Genomic DNA, 22254 nt, shown 5'->3' on the forward strand with positions numbered 1-22254 from the left:
ACCCCGCCCTCACTAGCACTGCTGATGTTACCTAGTTGGGTAGTGAAACTGACTCTGCAAGCAAACAACCAAGCTCAGAGAGCACCAAGGATTCCACAGGTGCTATACTAAGATGGCCCTTGCCCACGTAAACATGCCTAGGAAATTGTCTCTTGAGACAGAAGTGATGGCCTTGTTCATGGACCTCAAAGGACAGGAATTCCCATATATCACAGTCAGTGATTTAAAGAGAAAACCCAGGGAGAAATAGGAAGTTGCTGTTAAAGTGGGGCCAAATTTCATTGTACTGCTGTGGAAAAAAACAAACACCTTCCTTCTTTTTCAATTTGATGGAAGAGACTTCGTTTTAGGAATTCTTTCGAAGGAAAAGAGGATTCTAGAGAAGTTATCAGGGGCAGAATTTGGTGTTCTTCCAGTTACTTTGTAGTCATGATAGAGTCAAGGGTTAAGTGCAAATGTTAATCTTTCACTGTACAATGAAAGATGTGTTCAATCTGCAGTGTAACTGTACAATCAAAAATCACTGTTTGACCCTCTCCACCTTCCACAATGCCATTAAATCCTATGTGAAAATGTCAGAAGTGAGTCCCTTCCGGTAGTCACTCATGCCTCAATCACCCTGCACGTAGATTACAGTATTGTACTCTAAATGGGGTTGCCCTTGAAAACCACTTGGAAGCTACAGCTGATACAGAATATAGTGGCATGGGCAGCGATGGGCAGGTCTCCTCGCATCACTTGGCCCCACTGCTCCATGAGCTGCTCTATGAGTTCCAGCTATCGGTTTGCTCCTGGGAGCAACTGAAGGTGGTAGTTATCACCTATAGAGCCCTTCATGGCACAGGGCTTGGTTATTTGAGGCACCCCTTATCTCTGGTTGTTTCTGGTGAGATCAGGCAGAATGGGTGTGCTTCAAGTGCTGTTGATTAAACAGTGTCATCTAGCGGGACCTGCCAGGCATGCCATCTGGAATGGTATCTTCCCAGAGATCTCAATAGCTCCCCCACTGATGATGTCCAGGAAGCTTTTCCCTCAGGCTTTGGAGCAGGGTAGTGGCCGAACCCATTGGATGTGGAGGGTGGTGGGGTAGTTGGTTTGCTTGTTTGTCTTCAGGCTGCTTGTTATTTCTTTGTGTTTTGCATTTTTTTTTCTTTATTTTTTAATTGTAAGCCACCCAGAGCCATTGGAAGTTGTTGGGAATTGTATAAATTAAATTAGATTTGTCCCACTGGCATTTTCAGTAGTCGTAGTATTTCTGTTATTGCTAAGAGAGAGCCCTGCCCTTGAGAAATTTGCCCTTCTCTTGGGGAAATTCAGAGAAATGGTCCACTTAGTGTCCTTGCCCAGTTTGAATGAGAATTTTGAAAGGCCATTTGAGCCCAGTTCTAGTGGCTGCTTTCCAGAGTAGTGGATCATTCCCTTTCACACTTGTTCCCACCTGTGGAAACCAACAATCATAGTTAAAGAACTCAGGCTTGGGGAATGCCTGGAGATCAAGTGGTTTTTTTGATGCAGTGGATCTAAGGCAGTGTTTCTCAACCGTGGCAACTACAAGCTGTGTGACCTTCAACTTCCAGAATTTCCCAGCCAGCATGGGGAATTCCCCTGGCTTGTCTTCTTCCCAACTTCATCATTTCATACACTTTTCCACTCTTGTAATATCTGACTCTTCTCCCTGTCTCTTTGTCCTCCTCCTATCATCTTCCCTTGTTATGTCTCTTAATTCTTGTTTCTTCTCCCACTGTCTCCTTCCCATTCACATTTTTTTGGTCCCTCTTCTTCTTTCTTTTACTTCCAATCTTAATTTCTCCTCCCTGCTTGTCAGCCCTTTAAGGTAGACCAAATCAGGAAACCAACTCCACAGGAAGACTAGAACAATACTTGATTGAAATAAGCTATAGAAAAAGAAACGTGCAAGTCTGATTGTGCTTTTCATCCCCTCCCTCTTATACCCCACTGAGTCAGCCTAAGTCTTTCCTTGATACTATCTCCCTTCCCAGAACTTAAGGAAATGTCAGCCTTTCCAGGTAGACCAGACAGGAAACATGACCAGATGAGCTAATTCTACTTTATCGTAAAGCTACATTAACAGAATCTTGCAAGGCTGAAAGTGCAAATCTCTTGCCATATCTTTTACAACCTGAGAAGTTAGTGAGGTTCCTTTCTGAGTTTCTTTCTCTGCCTGTTATGCAGCTGCAGGCTAAGCCCTCTCTTATCTGATCATTCCTTAGGCAGCTTCTCTTCCCCCATCTCCCAAGGTCATTCCCACATATCATCACAGGAAAGCTTCTGTACCTGATGGCTTCAAGGCCATCTCCCTGAGTCTCTACATTGCTAGATCTCTTTTTCTGCTTCTTGGGAAAATCTCCCTTCCTAAAACTCCTTCTTCTGCTACTCCATCAATTCTCTTCACATCACCTATTATGGGGTTGCAAGTAGATTTGTTTCCCCACCATTGGGACTCCTTTCAGCTTTAGGGAGCTATTTCATCTACAACCTTGAGTCCATGTTGGGTGAAGTTAAGATTAATCTTGTAAGTCTTCAGTGGCTTTCAGTTTGAGTGTTATGGGAGATATTTATTTTTTAGAAAGGAAAAGGGAACCAGAATCTATTAGGAAATTATTTTATAACCCTTTCTGCAGGAGGATCAGTTATCTGCTAGGCTCAGGTATCTGCTATAGGATCATCTAGGTTTGGTTTGGTTTTCTTTTAGTTCCAGATATAGTCTACATTAATTTCCGTTCTCAGATAACTACAACATTGACTATTGTCCCTTAGGTGTTTTTCCCCATAGCAAGGTGTTGCATTAAAATTATTGTGATATACAAGTGATATTTTTAGCAGAAGATGAAGAAACCAACTTCACTGTAGCTTTAAATGTCATCTAGTAATGATAGCGAAGACCTGGAAGGAATGGTAAGGAGCAGCTCCTTCATATGTAAAGAGACTGACTTTTTAATAGGAAGGGCCTACTTCTTATTCTCTATTCTCGCAGGGAATGCAAACACATCATTTCCCTTTTGTCACACAGATGAGTCCTCAGGGCCTACAAGTAAAGCATATTTTGACTTAGGCTACAGCTAGTAATCGGGTGCCATCAAGTGGGGATTGACTTCTGGAACTATATGGAACAAAGCTCATCATCTTGACGTATTTCCTTATCAAGAGCTATTTCCTAAGTTCTTCCAAAGACAATCCTGTAATCTCTCTGATCTTATGCACCTATCTCTTCTCCTTCTCCTTCTTCTCCTTTCCCTTCCCTCAGTTTGCCAATCATACTCTTCTTTTTTCTAGTCCATCATCTGCTAGTGTCACATGGCCAAAATATCCTTTCAAAGAAAAAGAAAGTTCAATTGAAATGTCATGTTGTTGAACTTCCTAATTTCAATGTCCTTCACTACATGTGTTCAGGCAGAGGCTGGGCCACCATCTCTGGGTTGGATGTTTTCATTTGGATTCATGCAAGAAGCGCCTTCTAATCCTGTGATTGTGTGGTTTCATTGATAACCTGGAGTTTTTGAAAATAGTCAAAATATTTATGGAAAAAAAAACTTTGAGAGGGAATAAATCAATCTCTAAAGGAATTTAGAGCTGACCTGGGGGATGTATGAAAAAGCCATTAAGGGGAGAAGGAAGGAGCAAACTAATGGAGGTATTTGGACAAAAGATTATCTAGTCCAGAGTTAGAAGGAAGTATGAGAAAGAAACTCAAAATAACCCCACATTGATTTTGTTTAACATAAGATGGGACAAACTTGGACAGGATTTCAGGATTCTGTCATTACACCCTACACAATAACACAATATCCCTGGAATCCCTATGGTGCTTGTTTCTTGTCCTGATCTACCTCAAAAAGCTGATAATCCCATGCTTTTAGATCCAAGATTGATGTGTGTCTCAGGAAATAGGGGATGAGACTGTCCTTTATGTAGGATTGGGAAAGATCCCTTTCTGTCCCCATCTTTCCCAAACAGAGCCAACAATCAGTGCCTAATATTTCACAGCCTTGGCCATCTTGGCTGAAACAGTTGGAAACTGTAGTTCAGCATGAAGTTGTGGTCATACACCATTTTTTAAAGGAATATCTTTGTGGCCAATATGGAACTGAAATGCATTATTGAAAGCGAAGGCAATCTAGAGGCTTGTGCTTTGCTCTGCAGCATGCCAACTTCCCATTTAATATTTTTAATTAAAATAATATTTAAAGAAATTAACATTAGGTGGGTCAGGGAACATGATGGGTGCCAAGGGAAGTGATTATAGGCACTGCATTGCCTGCTCTCCTAGTAAAATATCCATACAATATAGATATATAATATTCCATATAGTCATATGCTGAGCAGTTAAGTGGGTCACCTTTCTAGTAGGATTCTGTTTATGTATGCTTTATGAAGTGCCATCAAATTGTTGATCACTGACATAACTTTTCTCATTTTTCAGTAATGTCTCCATGTGCCACAGTAGGCAGGCTCTTCAATGAGATATTTCCCACCAGCATGAGAGGAGAAGGAACTGTCTTATTTAATATTGTACTTGTCACCTGCAATTTTTGTACACACAGACACACCCTTATGGACATTTCCTTTGCTTGCTTGATTAAGTGCATCTTTAGCTGATTCAATTTTTTAAAATCTCACTCATGAGTTCATGAAATACTGTGCTCCTAATATAATGATCCTCGTGATCCATTTACAAAGTTGTAAATGCCAAGTATGGTTGCCTCTCTTCTCTACTTCAGTGAGTGAAAAGAAGTTTCAAGGACAGAATTGCAACTTAGTTTCCTTAAGAAGAGAAAGCACTGAAGATTTTTGGCATATATGAAAGATTAACTTTCATTTTGCAAAATTCAGCAAAGCATAAATGGGGAATATACCTACAGAAATACTCCTACAGTAGGTACTGTATGTAAATGTTGGAGAACTGAAACATTATCTCTTTGTATCCTTTGTCCCATTGATCATGGGTTACTTTTAGTTGATTTTATTTATTAAATTATATGCTGCCAAATCCAAATGGACTTAATTATGGCTTACAACTGAAATAAATCATAAGTGGTAGCAACATACTTAAGAGATCTGCAATCAACTAAATAATAACTGATACAGGAATTAAATGCCAAGCTAGAGGTCATCTTTCCCTTCATTTCTGCTCTGCCTTCCCTTAAATGGAAGACTGTTTCTCTTAGCCACCACTACCCTTTAGTCTGCTTCCTACAGGAATAGAGTTTTTTCCTTTTTTCTTCTCTTTTCTTTCAACATACCGACAGAAAAGAACTCAGAAATGCCTGGTTTCTATTGGAGCGTGTAATTTCCTTTATAAGCTTTACCTGTCCTTTTTGATCATAAGCCTTTGACATGAGATATTCTTAATGGACTTGGTACTACTTGCATGCATCTACTTTGCTAAAGATGAATGATGGAATGAAGTAGAGGATTTTCCCAACTGTAAAAGAAATTTGCCACTGATATATTTTAGAACGAAACTGTGGGCTACCAGATGGACATCGCTAATATCATAATTCACAAGCATCCATTTTAAGTGGTTCAAATGTTCATGCAAAGGTATATCTTTGGGAAATGTGTACATCCAAAAGCACGAAGTAGTTGCCTTTTAAAATGTTGTGTACAGCATTATATATATTGAGTTACTTGGATTAAAAACTATATTGGAAATGTTGAATACAAAGCTCCACCAACTGCCATAAAGTAAAAATATAAGTGAGCCTTGTATGGCGCAGAGTGGTAGGTGGCAGTATTGCAACTGAAACTCTCCCCACGACCCAAGTTTGAGCCCAGCAGAAGCTGGATTCTCAGGTAGCCGGCTCAGGTCGACTCAGCCTTCCATCCTTCCAAGGTCGGTAAAATAAGTACCCAGCTCACTGGGGAAGGTGACGACTGGGGAAGGCAATGGCAAGCCACCCCGCTCTAGTCTGCCAAGAAAACGTGGCAAAAGCGGCGTCCCCCCAAAGGGTCAGACATGACTCGGTGCTTGCACAGGGGACCTTTCACCTTTCACAAAAATATGAATAGTACAGCTGTGGACACTCTGCAAATGATTCAGAAGAAATGCTTCAGATCTCAGGTAAGCACAACACTGCTGTGCTGTTTATGAATGCAGCCAACTTTTTTCAGGTGGCACTACTTTAAGGAATCCTGACTCTTAAAGTAGCAGGAGCTTTCTTTTGAGGCTGATGTGGAACGCTGAACAAGGTCAGTCTCCTTTAATAAATTTGTAATAATAAATACATGCAGGGTCCAAAGCATGTCTCCTGAATCATTTTCAGAGCATGCACAGACTCTAGTAGGTAGACCAGTGTTTCTCAACCTCAGCAAGTCCCATACTGGCTGGGGAATTTTGGGAGCTGAAGTCCACACTTCTTAAACTTGCTGAGGTTGAGAAACACTGAGCTAGACCCTGGCTGCATCAGATCAAAGACATTGCCTTGTACAGCCAGCCAAGGATTCTTTCATGTTCAGATTCATAATAATAATAGCAATTTATTAAATTTATATGCACCTGATTCTTCTTTTCACCAACAGGGTTGGAGTTATGATATATATAAAACCAAGTCTCCCTGTCCCTCAGGTTCAATTCAAGCTCAATTTCTGATGGCTTTGGAGTCATGTCCATGTAGGGTTTTTGGAAACAATATTATCATTACCTTCTGAAATGTGTTTTGATTTCCTACAGCCCTGGGATTCCCTGGTAGTCTCCAAGTACTAACCAGAATTAATCTGAACCTACTTAGCTTCAAAACCCAGAGATGGTCAGCCAGGTGCTGCAACCTGCTAAAGCTTTTGCTGTTTGTTTTATGGTCCATCAAGTCAAACCTGACTCCTGATGGCTGAAGGAACAAGTCCTTGCAATTTTCTTAGCAACATTTTCAGAAGTGCTTTGCCAGTAAGATCTTTCTAGGGTGAAGAGAGGGCAATCAGCCCAAAGTCACCTAGCTGGTTTCCATCATGCCTAAGGAAGGACTTGATCTTGGTCTCCTGGCTTCTAATCCAGCACTTCTAATCATTACACCAAACTGGCTCTGTGCTAATATGTAGGGTCCCTCAAATTCCTCATATAACTCTTTCCTCTTTGGATGTGAAAAACAGCTTTCAGCAGAAAGCTGTTAATTAATTCTGTCCATTGCTTTATTTATAATCCTGAACAGAAGAAGGAGCTTGCAGAGGGAGGAAGAAAAAACAACAATGCAAATCTGCAACTGAAAAATCCAAACTGTTACTTTGATGAAGTGAAGAATTGATCATCAAGCAATTCACTTCTTAGCACAGGACACCCATTTATCCATTCTGAATGATCAGTCTGCAGGAAATTATTGTTCTTCAGGGGGAAAATAGATCAATTAGCTGCTGGGTAAACTGAAGCTGTGAATGCAGATCTCAGAACATCTATTTCCTTCCACCAAGAACTTCTCATGTTCTCTCAGTTGAGCCACAAAATCCATTTGATTAATGGATTTTTTTAAAAAAAGGTTGTTTTTCCACATTATGTATTTAAAGAATTGTTCAGAGTATCTCTGTGGATGTCCTATCAGATGTGAGTGAGATAATCAGCGTGGATTGCTATGGGAAAATACTTTTCTACCAGTCTTTCAGATTCAATTAGGGATGTATCTCCATGGGAGTTAAGATGGCCAGGATGGATAAGTACTGGTACAAGAAGATGATCCATTTAGATTGTTCCCTGTAGAGGATAGGAAAGGGTCCTATGCTCTACAGGGGATCCTCTGTGAAAATGTTTGATACAAACTGTGCAGTTCAGGAGAGAATATGGGAGAAACTGGGTCTGCATGCAGCTAAATCACCTTAGGCTGATCGTTTTACCAGAGCAGAGGTGAAATAATCTTTTTCAACTTGTTTGCCATTACATGATCTTACATGATGGTCTGGGGGCACACATACACACAATTACAGGAATGAGCCTTTTATGCCAGAGGTAGATAATTCTTCTAGCTGGTCCTGCATTGGACACAGGTTTAAATAAGCTTTTATTGTCTACTCTAAGCCATGAAAACTTGCTAGATGTTGTTAGATCAATAACTTTAAGTCTAATCTATATTTGAGGGCTGCTGTTGTGTGAAAGAATTGGAATTGGAAGAAGAGAATGCTGACTGAAGCACTTAGAGGAAAAAGTGAATGTGAAGTCTTAATTTGAGCTGAACTCCTAGAGATTTCACGGTCATTTCCATGTAGGTTGGCATTAGCATGAATGCCATTTCCTTTATTTAATTCATTTAATCAGTTTGTAAAGCCGTCCATCCCAGCAAGTGACTCTGAGAGGGGAACAACAAACAGAATAAAAACAATTATGGACACAGAAATTAAAATCCATAGCAGCTGAGAAAAACAACACAGTCAAAGCACCAATAAGGCCAGGAGATGGGTGCTTTCACACACTCTGGGCTCCAGGCCTGGGCACAGAACCAGGGCTTTAGTGCCTTATGAAAGGCCAGTAGGGTTGGGGCCATCCTAACCTCTGGAGCAGTGTTTCTCATCCTTAGAAACTTTAAGATGCGAGGACTTCAGCTCCCAGAACACTAGGGAATTCTGGGAGCTGAAGTCCACACATCTTAAAGTTGCTAAGGTTGAGAAACACTGCTCTGGAGGGAGAATGTTCCATAGGGCGGGCATTAAGGTAGAAAAGGCATGACTCCTGGGCCCTGCCAATCTGCACTCCTTAGCCAATGGAGCCCAAAGCAAGCCCATCTTGCTGGACCAGGTTTTTCTGCTTTCTTTCTTTCCTTGACTTCCCATTCTATCCTGTAGTTCTTGCATTTTTTGATGAGCTCCCATCTAAATAGGTGAGTGTTGCCACCTAATAGAGCTATGGAGGAAAGGAAATGGGGGGGAGGGGGGACAAACGTGTTCCTAATAATGGTAAGTAAAAATCACCCACATTCTTGTAACCCAGATTTTTTTGCAGCCCATAAACAACCAACAGGCCAAGGAAAACCCTATCATTCATCCTTACCCATAAATACAGAACATGGAGGGATTCTTATTTTAAGACAGTTTTTCTCAGCCTTGGCAACTGTAAGATGTGTGGACTTCAACTCCCAGAATTCCACAGCCAACTTTGCTGTCTGGAGAATTCTGGGAGTTGAAGTCCACACATCTCACAGTTGCCAAGGTTGAGAAACACTGTTTTAAGAGGTTCTGCCTTATGCTACAGCTGCATGTTCTGGATAAAACTAGGGGTGGGGAGAGGTAAGTCTGGAGCTTGTGTATTATATTAATTCTACCAGTCATCTCTTCATTTGAGTTCTGTGCTGGCCTTCATTGTCCCTGGTGAGCAGAAGATGCAATTGAGATCAGAAGAACAAAGTTCCTGCTTATCTAAGTGTATACCAATACTGGTCATGAATCTTAATCTGTACTTCAAAAAAAGAGAGAGAGAGAGAAATGGAAGCACAAACAGTTCCCCTTTTATGTGAAGCTACAGATCAAATATGGTAATTTTCTTAGTAGAATAAAAACAAACCTCAGTAGGAAGAAATAGTTTCTGCTTTTGAACATAAGCAGAGTCCTGCTGGATCAGTCTAATTTAGCACAGTGTCACACAGGAACCAACTGGAGGCATTTCGGAAGCTCACAAGAATAGACAGCAGGGTGGTGACTCTCCTTCTAGCATTTTTCCCCAGCAGCTGTTTAAGATACGTCGCCTAGGGTTCAGAGGGTAGCAAAACAGCCATCAAAACTAACAAGAGCTCCAAGGAGTTGTAAATGTCTATTCCCCTCTTGCAGTGTTAATAAAAAATATGAACCTTCAAGAGCAAAGGGCTGCAGGAAGAAAAGAATCAGTTCCCGGTTGACTTATTTATTTATTTTTAAAGGAAATACTGAAATTTCCCATCGTTTAACAAAGAAATGAGGGAACGCTGGCTTTTCTGAGTCAAACGGCAGTGTTGCTTTCTACCTGCTTCCCCCTGTAAATGATTTTATATCATTAATCTTATGTTTATCTACCTGCCTCTCAAAGGAATTCAGCATGTTCTTTGAAACTTGCAGAGTCTGCATCCCTAACTTTCTTACGTTTCTCTAAAGATTAAAAACACATCCACATGCAAGGAATTATAACCACTACGTAATTACATGGCAAGCTCAAATGACCGAATATTGGAAATGATTATGGATCATTAGAAAGTTTCCCTGATCTTGATCTATACTGTAGTCTTCCAGTTGAGGTTATAGACTTAAAAGGAATGAAAAAGCCACAAACTGTTTTAGATCACATTGAGGACAATGTTGAAAAGCATCCAGGATTATATATGAGTTCTGTGCTAGCAGAGCAGGATCTCACCAATATGAAGAAAACTTTGTTTTCTGGATCACTTCTGGCTGCTACCTAGAATCCAGGCAGAGTGATTATAATACTATAATACTCATTATATTTTCCATTATGACTTGATAGTTCTATATTGGTTGCCACAGTTGGACTGGTAGTAGAAGGGAGAAGGAACAGACAGAAAACCACAAGGATGAAACAATCACATCGAGGAAGAGGGCTTAAATAACATTCTGAGAGTATGACAGCCAGTTTGGTTTAGTGGTTAAGGCATCAGCTAGAAACCGGGAGACCATGAGTTCTAGTCCTGCCTTAGTCATGAAACCAGCTGAGTGACCTTGGGGCAGTCACTCTCTCTCAGCCCCAGGAAGGAGGCAATGGCAAACCACTTCCAAAAAACCTTGCCAAGAAACTGCAGGGACTTGTCCAGGCAGCCTCTGAGAATTGGGCACAAATGAACCGATTAAAAAACAAAACAAAACCTGAGAATCTAATAAGAACAAACCTATAGGGATCAGCTGATGTTGAATTGAGCTATTCTCCCATGGAAGAGCCTGATTTTAAAGACAGTTTCTTTTTTCTCCAGAAAAAAACAAAGGCTTGGAGATCTTGACTTTTGAAGCCGATGGCCAGATTATATCATTACAGTGAACATTTCACATATTTCTCTGCCTGTGTCTTCATCAGGCTCTATGAAGCACTTATTAATAGGCTGCATCAATTTTATAACAACTTGAACCAAAGTGGGGAAGCTGGAAAGGACCAGAGCTCTAAGGATATGTTGTGCACACACAAGGTTTCAAATTCAGTCCGTGGTACCTCCACGTTGTGCTGGGAAGGACACTAGATTTTCCAATCTAGCATTTTGTATACATGTTGGCCCATTTTCCATGTTGGTCAGGAATTATGAGAGTTGTAATTGCAATCTATTTGGAGGGCACCAGGCTGGTGAAGGCCACTATAGACTCTTGTTGAGCTAGATGAACAAGCGGTCTCTCATGACTTAAGAAACTTCCTTTATTTCACCTGCAAAGGAATCAGATTATGTAGTCATATACATTTTACTATTACTTTCTGAAGAATAATGAGAACATTGTTTTCTCTCTCTTATGGTTTTGGGGGTCTCTTGAGTCAAGTGATGAATTGCCCTGTCTTTATATACATATATGACACAGCCTCTCACAATATCCTCACATGAGCAATTTCAGAAGACCAAGGGAAGAATAAAGGAATCCAGTAAGAGTACTATGCCTGTGCAAATCATTTGACAAGCACATTGTTTGAGGACAAAGTGCTCTTCTGCATGTGCTCCTTGAAGCCCTGAAATAACCTTGGCCAGACAAAAGTCTGGGGCAGCTGGTTTGAGGCCCTCATGGGAAAGCTGATAAAGCATGGCAGCCACCCTGAAGCTTCAAACCAAAATGGCTGCATTACAGCCTCAAGGAGTTGACCTAGAGGGGCACCTCTCTTGTGAACAGCATTCCTCAGCGAATGATTTCAACAAGTCTAAGTATACCATATTCCCAGCCTTGTACAGTAGTTTGTTTCAATAAAAAAAGCTAACTTGAGATGTCAAGCCAATGTCAAGCTCTCAGCTTCTTAAAGAATTTATAAGGGAAATCAACATTTTGGTAGCCAGAAAAAAGTGCTGATGAACTATGTATAATTTCAGGCCTTGAGGGGAGAAATTAGTGAGAAGCACGAACATCTTAGCGGACTGATTTCTGTCCTATATTTCCTTAAAGTGACACTAATTCAGAAAGACTTCTTTTGCCATGCTTATCAGATTCCTTAGGGTACACTAAAAAGAGGCTGGTTACCATCTCCATTATGTTGGAAGTGTAATATGGATGAGGGAGCATTTAGTCAGATGATAGGGGCCTGTTCAATTAATATTCCATTCTGGGTTGATATTCACAAATATGTTACAGAGATCCTCATTATTTAAAGAGGTGGAATGCACTCTTGAATTATGTGCCCCAAAATTGACATTTACCATTATATGAAGAATTACAAATTTATCCTGAAATAACTGTAAGAAGGAGATTCAACATTTGAAAGAAAACAATTATTCCACACTTTGTTTGTTGTTTATTCGTTTAGTCGCTTCCGACTCTTCGTGACTTCATGGACCAGCCCACGCCAGAGCTTCCTGTCGGTCGTCAACACCCCCAGCTCCCCCAGGGACGAGTCCGTCACCTCTAGAATATCATCCATCCATCTTGCCCTTGGTCGGCCCCTCTTCCTTTTGCCCTCCACTCTCCCTAGCATCAGCATCTTCTCCAGGGTGTCCTGTCTTCTCATGATGTGGCCAAAGTATTTCAGTTTTGCCTTTAATATCATTCCCTCAAGTGAGCAGTCTGGCTTGATTTCCTGGAGGATGGACTGGTTTGATCTTCTTGCAGTCCAAGGCACTCTCAGAATTTTCCTCCAACACCACAGTTCAAAAGCATCGATCTTCCTTCTCTCAGCCTTCCTTATGGTCCAGCTCTCACAGCCATATGTTACTACAGGGAACACCATTGCTTTAACTATGCGGGCCTTTGTTGTCAGTGTGATGTCTCTGCTCTTAACTATTTTATCGAGATTTGTCATTGCTCTTCTCCCAAGGATTAAGCATCTTCTGATTTCCTGACTGCAGTCAGCATCTGCAGTAATCTTTGCACCTAGGAATACACTTAGAAACTTGGATTATAGAAATGTGCTCACTTTCCATTTATGAAGCGGCACTCTATTAATGAAATGGAAAGACTGTTGATGGTTATTTCATGTTGTCAAGGATTAATAGTATATTTAAAATTAGTAAAATATGTAATATAGCCATATGTAAGACCATATTTCCTTCCTTCCTTCCTTCCTTCCTTCCTTCCTTCCTTCCTTCCTTCCTTCCTTCCTTCCTTCCTTCCTTCCTTCCTTCCAAATTGACAAGAGAGAAAGACAGACAGACAGACAGACAGACAGACTATAACAGTCTTTACCTGGTGCCCCCCAGGAAAGAAATTTCCACAAAGGAACAGTGCAATCCCCTAAATCAAGAGTGTGGAGCCATGTAGTTGTGGTTTGGTATGTGTAAATAGCAAGGGGCAGCTTGGGAAATGCATTACATTGAAACGGGGCTTGATGGTAATTCAAGGTGTCAGACTGTGAAATATGAATGGTTCACAAATGTAGTCCATGCCCTAGTAAACATTTCTATCAATTCCTGGGATTACAATAAGACTTTTATGTATTAAAATTGCATACATCAGGGTTATACTTGGGAAGTTTTAAATTAAAGTATGTATTTTGAACAGCTATATGGGGTTGACAGAAGGGAAAACTGATGCAAAAAAAGAAACGGAGCCAGCAAATGCAAGTCTGATTTAGCAGCACAAATGAAAGGCAGAGCAGCAACAAGGGAGGTGTTTTGTTAATGCACACACCCACCCTTACCTCATCATTATCACTACCAACAGCAACAGCTCCATAATGAAGGAAGCACGTTTATCTCGCCCTCATCTGTAGCTGGGTTGGCTCTATGCCTTGAAGGAATGGGGTGGCGTTTAACAATTTCATACCATTCTGCCTGAAGACATTTGTGATTGACAGCAGAAGACTAGCAAAGGTTTCTGTTGCAATTCAGTCTTAGGCACTAAAAATACTTATATCCTCCTTCCAATAAAAAATCTCTGAGAACAATAATGGAACAACAATAAGTGAAAAGAAGTGATATATAACAAAACTGTAAAAAAATGGGTGGAAGTTAAAAAAAAAGAACACTGGGAGAAGAGGAGTCTTTGTAAGAATCTAAAATATGTTATTATATTATAATAACCCTTTGGTTATTAGGGACAGAGCCTTGCAAAGGGAAGGGAATCATTTGAACAGTTTGATCCTGTTGGGCTGAGGAAGTGGACAGATTCTCCGGACTGTGAATGCAACCACATGTCAGCTTGACCCATGCCCTTCCTGGCTGATAAAATCATCCCGGGAGGCGACTTGTGGTTGGGTCCAGGCGATGGTTAATGCATCCTTGAGGAGGGGGTGTTTCCGGCTGCCTTTAAGGAGGCGCTGGTACACCCCCTCCTCAAGAAGCCATCCTTGGACCCTACTATACTGGGCAATTTTTGCCCTGTCTCCCAAGGTGGTTGAGAAAGTGGTTGCGTTGCAGCTCCAGAGAATTCTGGAGGAAATGGATTATCTGGACCCCTTTCAGTCAGGTTTCAGGCCAGGATATGGGATGGAGACTGCATTGGTTGCACTTATGGATGATCTCTGGCAGGAGTGGGATGGAGGGAATGCATCCCTCCTGGCTCTCTTGGACCTCTCAGAGGCTTTCGATACCATTGACCATGGTATCCTTCTGGGGCAGCTCAGGGGGTTGGGGGTGGGCGGCTTAGTTTTGCGCAGGTTCACCTCCTCCCTCCAGGGCCATTCCCAATTGGTGGTGATAGGAGAGGAGAGATCCGGCCCTCGACCCCTCCATTGTGGGGTGCCACAGGGTTCGGTACTCTCTCCTCTCCTATTTAACACCTGCATGAAACCGCTGGGTGAGATCATCCGTCACCACGGGATGAGGTATCATCAGTATGCCGATGATACCCAGTTATGTATCTCCATCCTGGGTGAAGTAAGTGATGTGGTCTCCACCCTTTCCAGGTGCCTGGGGGCTGTGGAGGCCTGGATGGGGAACAACAGGCTTCAACTGAACCCTGGTAAGACAGAGTGGCTGTGGATTGATGGCCCTGTGGGTTCCAGGAAGTTGTCTTCTTTGGTTCTGGATGGGGTGGCACTTCCCTGTTCGGAGCCAGTGCGGAACCTGGGGGTCCTCCTGGACTCGCAACTCCTGCTCGAAGAGCAGGTGGCAGTCACGGCCAGGAGGGCCTTTGCACATCTTTGGGTGGTGTGCCAGCTACGCCCATTCCTGGACCGAGATGCCCTCTGAACAGTCACTCATGCCCTTGTCATCTCCCATATAGACTACTGCAATGCGTTCTACATGGGGCTACCCTTGAAAAGTATTCGGAAGCTTCAGATGGTCCAGAATGAGGTTGTGCGGACAGTTATTGGGGCTGTAAAATCAGCCCATGTGACACCACTGTTACGCGAGCTGCATTGGGTACCAGTTTGCTTCCGGGTCCAATCCAAGGTGTTGGTTATCTCCTTTAAAGCCCTACATGGCATGGGACCAGATTACCTGAGGGACCATCTCGTTCCCATAACATCGACCCATCCCACCCAGTAGGCAGGGAGGGCATGCTATAGACCCCATCAGTAAAGGAATTTCATCTAGCGGGGTCCAGGAGGCGAGCCTTCTCTGCAGCGGCACCCGCCCTTTGGAACATCTTGCCCCCGGAGTTGAGACAGATTTCCTCACTCTCGGACTTCCGGAAGAAACTTAAGACCTGGTTCTGCCCCTTGGGAGGGGGAGAGAGATAGCTCCACCTGGGGGTGGCTGGCGCTATAGCACCCCTTAGTGATCCATCTCCACTTGGATTTCATGTTTGCTTTTATGTATATTTTAATGTAATTTTTACCTGGCTATGTTTTAATGCTATTTATTGTAAACCGCCCAGAGTCCCCCATTGGGGGAGATGGGCGGTGATATAAATTTAATTAATCAATCAATCAATCATCTTGTGATGATTCAGTAACAACATTGGATAATTGTAGTTTCATTATTCAGTGAGAAACGCAAAAACCAATAGGAGTAACACAAACAAATAATGCTGAATCAATTAAAAAGGGAATGAATAACGAGACACTTTTAATGGTTGGAGCAGATTAACAAGAAGAAGAAGAACAACAACAAATTGCGTATCCCTTGGGATAGACAAGTATCAATCGAAGCAAATATTTGTAGCTCGTGGTTAAACTGTGGAGTCCTTGATGCTCTCTGAGCCTTGTCGTTTTCTTGCAGATGTTTCATTGCCAGACTACTGTAGGTAATATCTTCAAGGCTAGAAGGAAAAAGCAGTACCACTCCCTTCTAGCACCGAAGATGTCACCAAGTCCGGTAAAAAAATGAGCGAAAAGCACTTGTTGCACTGAAGATGTTGCCTAGTCTGGCAATGAGATGTCTGCAAGCAAACAACAAGGCTCAGAGAGCACCAAGGACTCCCAGAAGTATCCCTCTTCTTCATGCTTTGGTTATTGACCCAATATGTATACATCAAATGTATATGTATACATCAAAGGAGAAGAGATATAAAATGAAATACTTGCCCACCAATATTACTCTGAGTTTGGTCTAAGGTAGCAATGTAATTTTCATAGAGGAAACGAAGGTGGGTATACTAAGTCCTCCTTGCATGGACCATGTGTATGGAGGGATTAGAAATGTAACATTAGAAGAGAATATGCGTAACTCAGGGATGAACTGTGGAGTCCTTGGTGTTCTCTGAGCCTTGTTGTTTTCTTGCAGATGTTTCATTACCTGACTAGGTAATATCCTCCTGACTAGGAAAAAGCAAACACCACTCCTTTCTAGCATTGAAGATGTCACCAAGTCGGGTAATGAGACATCTGCAAGAAAACAGTCAAGCTCAGAGAACATCAAGGACACAAATGTAACATTTTTTTCAGAACATTTTGTGATGTCTTTTGTATATAATTAGAGAAAACAGACTTCTGTAAGGTGGGTTAGCTCCTCATTAAGGTGATAATATGAAATAATTCTACTTAATGAGGCATCCTGCATCTCCTAAAGTATTCTCTGATAGTTCCAGTGTATGCTCAGATGCTCCTTGTACTGCTTCCAGGAGCTAGCTGAAGGCTCTCCTGGTCTTTTGAGTTGCCAGTGAAAGCCTCAGAAGCAACATGTGTATCATTTCTCCATTAGGGGATTATCATCCTCATAGCATGACCTAGCTATTGTTGGTATTTTGTTGTTGTGCAAGGACCAAGTCACAGAGACGCCATGTATCCATGATAACAAATCATTTTCTTAAGTGTTTGGCAGAGTCAGAAGGTCAGGCTTCATTGTTCTCAGGTTAAAATGTGGCCAGGGGTCACAGAGGTTAAGTGTTGCATGACCTTATATGGGAAAACTGTAGTTTGAAACCTGTCCTCCACTTCCTTGCTTGATTTGCATTTAAATAAGCCAGCTCTGCCAGAGCCAGCTCCTTGCTTCTCCTGGTTGCAGCCTCTCTTCAACCCTTCTGCTCAGCACGCTTGGGCTTGTGTGTGTACTTGCAAATATGCTTTTTTGTATTTAAGGACTTTGCCCATCCAGGCTCTCGATGAGGAAACTGTTTATGTTCTATGCTTTGTTTGAATACAATTATTTTTGTTGAAATGCCTGGTGTCTTCTTTCTGATCTCTTGGGCCAAATGCTTTCCAGCACTCTGCACAAGCTCCAACAGCTATCACTTAAGTGATATAAAGCCTGTTCTCATTGCTCTTAATTTGGTACAACAGTGGTCAGATGACTGTAGAAGATGCTGGAGGTCTCCAGAGGGAGAATAATCCACAGGAAGCGATGTGGCTGCTTTGAATTTAGAGGTGAAAGGGTGGCATTGCTTCATGGAGCCCCTTCAGAAGAGTGAATCATAGAGACTCTTTTAGAGCAAAATACCCTTTCAGAACTTTGCACAGTGCTCTGAGAAAAATATATGCAAAAGTTCTTGTAACATTTTTTTAAGAAGAAAAGCAAGATAACAATATTTTAAATAATATATTCAAATCATTTTAAATAATAATTCATACAAAGAAAAAATAGCATTTTACTGTGGAAAATGTATTGCAAAAAAAGGGTGCCTGCTAGGACACATTTGTAAATAAATTCACATATTTATCAATATTTAGGTGTTGGTTATTACCTTTAAAGCCCTACATGGCACGGGGCCAGGTTACCTGAGGGACCGCCTCTTCCCCATTACATCAACCCATCCCACCTGATTGTGCAGAGAGGGCATGCTATGGACCCCGTCTGTAAGAGAATTCCATCTGGCGGGGTCCAGGAGGCGGGCCTTCTCTGCAGTAGCTCCCGCCCTGTGGAACTTGCTGCCCCCAGAGGTGAGAGTGGCCCCATCGCTCCTGGCCTTTCGGTGGAGTCTGAAGACCTGGTTCTGCCACCTCGCTTGGAGAGGGGAATAGGTCTCCATGGGGATGGTTGTTATAGACCACTCCTCCCACACTTGGACTATTTTAGATTCTTCACCACCTGGATTCTTTATTTTTACCTTTATTTATATTATTTATTATTGTATTTTATGGTTGTTGTTTTTAATCGTTTGTTTTAAACTGCCCAGAGTCCCCTGACGGGAGGAGATGGGCGGGGACAAATTAGATAAATTTATTTATTCATTTATTATTTTGATTTACATAGCTGCCCATCTCAAACGCATGGCTATATTACCAGAGCACATGAACATGAGTGTAACAGCTTATGCATGCTCCTTCTGGACAAAGATGGGATAGAACGTAGACACAGCTAAATCGAAAAAGTTAAATTTCCAATGAAAATGATGTAATTGCCTAGCTTTAATCATGTCATATTTCTTTTGGTTCCTGGAGTATGCAGTGGGGATAAGATTTTAATGGATGACTTCTTAAGCTTCCAGTCTTTGCAGAGGATGACAGGTAAGCCTCCTGTTCCTCTCTCTCGAACACCATGAAGATGCTCAAGCTGGTGTTGATTTTTGCAAAGACTTCTTTAACTCCAGAAATTAAACTAGAGTTATGCCGTAAGTGAAAATCAGTGCTTATTCTAAGTACCAGATTTCCCCAACCAAAAATGGGATCACTCAATCTGTATTTACAGCATTCTCAGAGAAGTTGTACAAATATCAGAATGTAGTTTGGCATTCACACATCTTGTTGATGCAGCTGGAAGTTGGCCACCAGTCAAATAATCTTGGTTTTTCAAATGACAGAGGATTAGGAATTCGTATGGACTTTCCATACAGGTCCTAAATAAACTCATTCTGTTTGACTTTTTATAACCAGCTTTAATTTTTCTGTTCAGCTAATAAAAGGCTTAGTGGTTTTGTTTATTGTGGTGCCATTATGTCAACAGCCTGATTTGCTTTTTAAGAGTTGAATCAACGTAGTAGTTTGTTAAAACAAATGAATGCTTTTTGTAATATTTCCCAGTTAACCTTGCTTTTTTTTCCTCTCAGCTCCTGCCTAGTAATGTTATTTTCTGTTAAGTAAAATAATATTCTTGCTTCTTCTCCACTTTAAAAGCTTAGGGGGTGAGCCAATAATGTGGAGTAAGGCTTAGACTATGCATTACATCTCATAATTGTAGTTTTTTCATGAGTGAACTATGGACAAATTTTGTGTCCAGCCTTGAGTTAGAAAAATCATTCATCAATGAACTGAATGGTTCCCATTGACTTCAGTGAGCACATGCATGAAACAGTTTGGTGAGTCCAAATTCAAATTTAGGATAGTGTCACAGCAATTTGGTAAGCTGAAAATGTCTCAGCAGATCAGGTGCAGGTAACCTCTATGTAGACTAGAGGTTCTCATGGTGCCATGACTCATTAAAATGATAAATGAATTTCAATGAAACAAACTTTAATTGGGGCAAAAAATCAGAACACCTTTCAATGATTTTATTTTAATCTATATCTCCAAGGGATTCTCAGTTGTTTCAATATTGCAGCTGTCCATTATAGAGCAAAACCCAATGAGTTCTGACAGAACTCCACTTTCCCTGTGCAAGCCTGATCAGGTTTTAAAAAAAATTATGATACCTACCCCCTTTCTCCCCAGGGAGGTCCCAGAGTTTGAGAACCTCTGTTATAGATTTTCTTTGCCCAATTTTTTACCTAATTTTACCCATTTTTTAAATTTTACCCACGCAATGCATCTTTGAAGGTTGCTAGCAGTGATATGATGATGTAACTTGGAGGAAATAGCTGGCATTTTTAAATCCAGATCATTGCCTTTAAGGAGGTGCTGGTACAACCCCTCCTCCAGAAACCATCGCTGGACCCTACTGTACTGGATAATTTTCATCCAGTCTCCCACCTCCCCTTTTTGGGGAAAGTGGTTGAGAAAGTGGTGGCATTACAACTCCAGAGGATTCTGGAGGAAATGGATTATGTAGACCCCTTTCAGTCAGATTTCAGGCCAGGATATGGGACAGAAATGGCATTGGTCGCACTTATGGATGATCTCTGGCGGGAGCGGGATGGTGGCCGTGCATCCATCCTCACTCTTCTTGACTTCTCAGCGGCTTTCGATATCATCGACCATGGTATCCTTTTGGGTCATCTCAGGGGGTTGGGAGCGGGCAGTGTACTTCTGCCCTGGTTCACCTCCTTCCTCCAGGGCCAGTCCCAGTCAGTGGTGATGGGGGGGAGAGATCCGACCCTTGACCCCTCCTTTGTGGCGTGCCGCAGGGTTCGGTTCTCTCTCCTCTCCTATTCAACATCTACATGAAACCTCTAGGCGAGATCATCCGTCACCACGGGATGAGGTATCATCAATATGCTGATGATTGATGGTCTCATCTTCCGATGGTATACCGACATATCTCTGGTTGTACTGATCCATTTAGTTTTCACGGCAAGAATACTGGGGTGGGTTGCCATTACCTTCCCCAGGGATCGCATTTAGTCTGACCTCTCTGTCATGACCTTCCCATTGTTGATGATACTCAATTGTATAACTCCATCCTGGGTGAGGTAAATGATGCTGTGACTGGCCTCTCTCAGTGCCTGGGGGCTTTAGGGGTCTGGATGGGGAACAACAGGCTTCGGCTGAACCCTGGTAAAATGGAGTGGCTGTGGGTTGAGGGTTCCTCCGTATCCAGGACTTTGTCATCTTTAGTTCTGGATGGGGTTGCACTGCCCCAGACAGACCTGGTGCATAATCTGGGGGTCTTCATGGACTCACGGCTCCTGCTCGAAGAGCAGGTGGCAGCCGTGGCTGGAAGGGCTTTTGCACAGCTTCGTGTTGTGCACCAGTTGCGCCCTTTCCTGGATCGGGAAGCCCTTCGGACAGTCACTCATGCCCTGGTCACCTCCCATATAGACTACTGCAATGCGCTCTACATGGGGCTACCCTTGAAGAGTATCTGGAAGCTTCAGCTGGTTCAGAATGCTGCTGCGTGGGCTATTTTTGGCGCCCCTAGAAGGGCGCTCATAACACCTTTGCTATGCGAGCTGCATTGGATACCAGTTTGCCTCCGGGTCCAATTCAAGGTGTTGGTTATCACCTTTAAAGCCCTACATGGCATGGAAGCGGGTTACCTGAAGGATCGCCTCTTCACTGTATCATCAGCCCATCCCACCCAATCATGAAGAGAGGGCATGCTACGGACCCCATCGATAATTCCATCTGGCGGGGTCCAGGTTGCAGGCCTTCTCTGCAGTAGCGCCTGACCATTGGAACATCTTGCCCCCAGAGGTGAGATTAGCCCCATCGCTCCTGGCCTTCTGGAGGAAGTTGAAGACCTGGCTCTGCCACTGGGCTTGGGGCAGGGAGGAGAATCGACATACTTGGGGTTGGCTAGTGCCTTGAAGTGCCCCTCCGACATAATGACTAAAGGAGATCACAGCCATCTGGATTTTATGAGCTTGGGGTAGCTGAGAAATTGTTTTAGAGGGATTTTATTAGAATTTTACTGTGTATTTATTGTTCTCTATTGTAAACTGCCTAGAGTCCCTCCGGTCGGAGGAGATGGGCGGTGACAAATTTGATAAAGAAATAAATAAATTGCATCAGTGATAATAAAATATCTAAGTATTTGTAAGAATACCTCTAATATTTCCAGAACAAGCAGATATTTCAGATATGAATGAATACAGGTGAAAATGATACAGGTAAGTCTGTCCTAGCAGAGTCCAGAGAAGCAGAACAATGGATGAAACTTTCTAGACAAATTTCTTCAACGTATTACTGATTTCCTGAATCTGCCAGCGAGTTATTGACAAGATAGTTAAAAAAAGAAACTAGACAGAGGTTCCACCATGATTTCTCTCTGTGTCCCCTCCCATATCAAATCCCTCCCCTACATTCTA

At 42.2% G+C, this 22254-nt stretch overlaps 1 protein-coding gene across 4 annotated transcripts in view; it reads left to right on the forward strand.

Annotated features, from left to right (window-relative positions):
• LOC134499265 (N-acetylated-alpha-linked acidic dipeptidase 2-like) overlaps positions 1 to 21832 on the forward strand; it is a 169524-nt gene extending 147692 nt beyond the window's left edge. For all 4 annotated transcript variants that reach the window (XM_063305915.1, XM_063305913.1, XM_063305911.1 and 1 more), the window contains one exon: positions 21820 to 21832. The gene's annotated coding sequence lies outside the window, so the exon portion shown is untranslated. The remainder of the gene's footprint in view (positions 1 to 21819) is intronic.
• Positions 21833 to 22254: the final 422 nt, after the last annotated feature.

The sequence above is a fragment of the Candoia aspera genome, chromosome 5, assembly GCF_035149785.1.
Source record: "Candoia aspera isolate rCanAsp1 chromosome 5, rCanAsp1.hap2, whole genome shotgun sequence".
Taxonomy (NCBI): Eukaryota; Metazoa; Chordata; class Lepidosauria; order Squamata; family Boidae; genus Candoia; species Candoia aspera.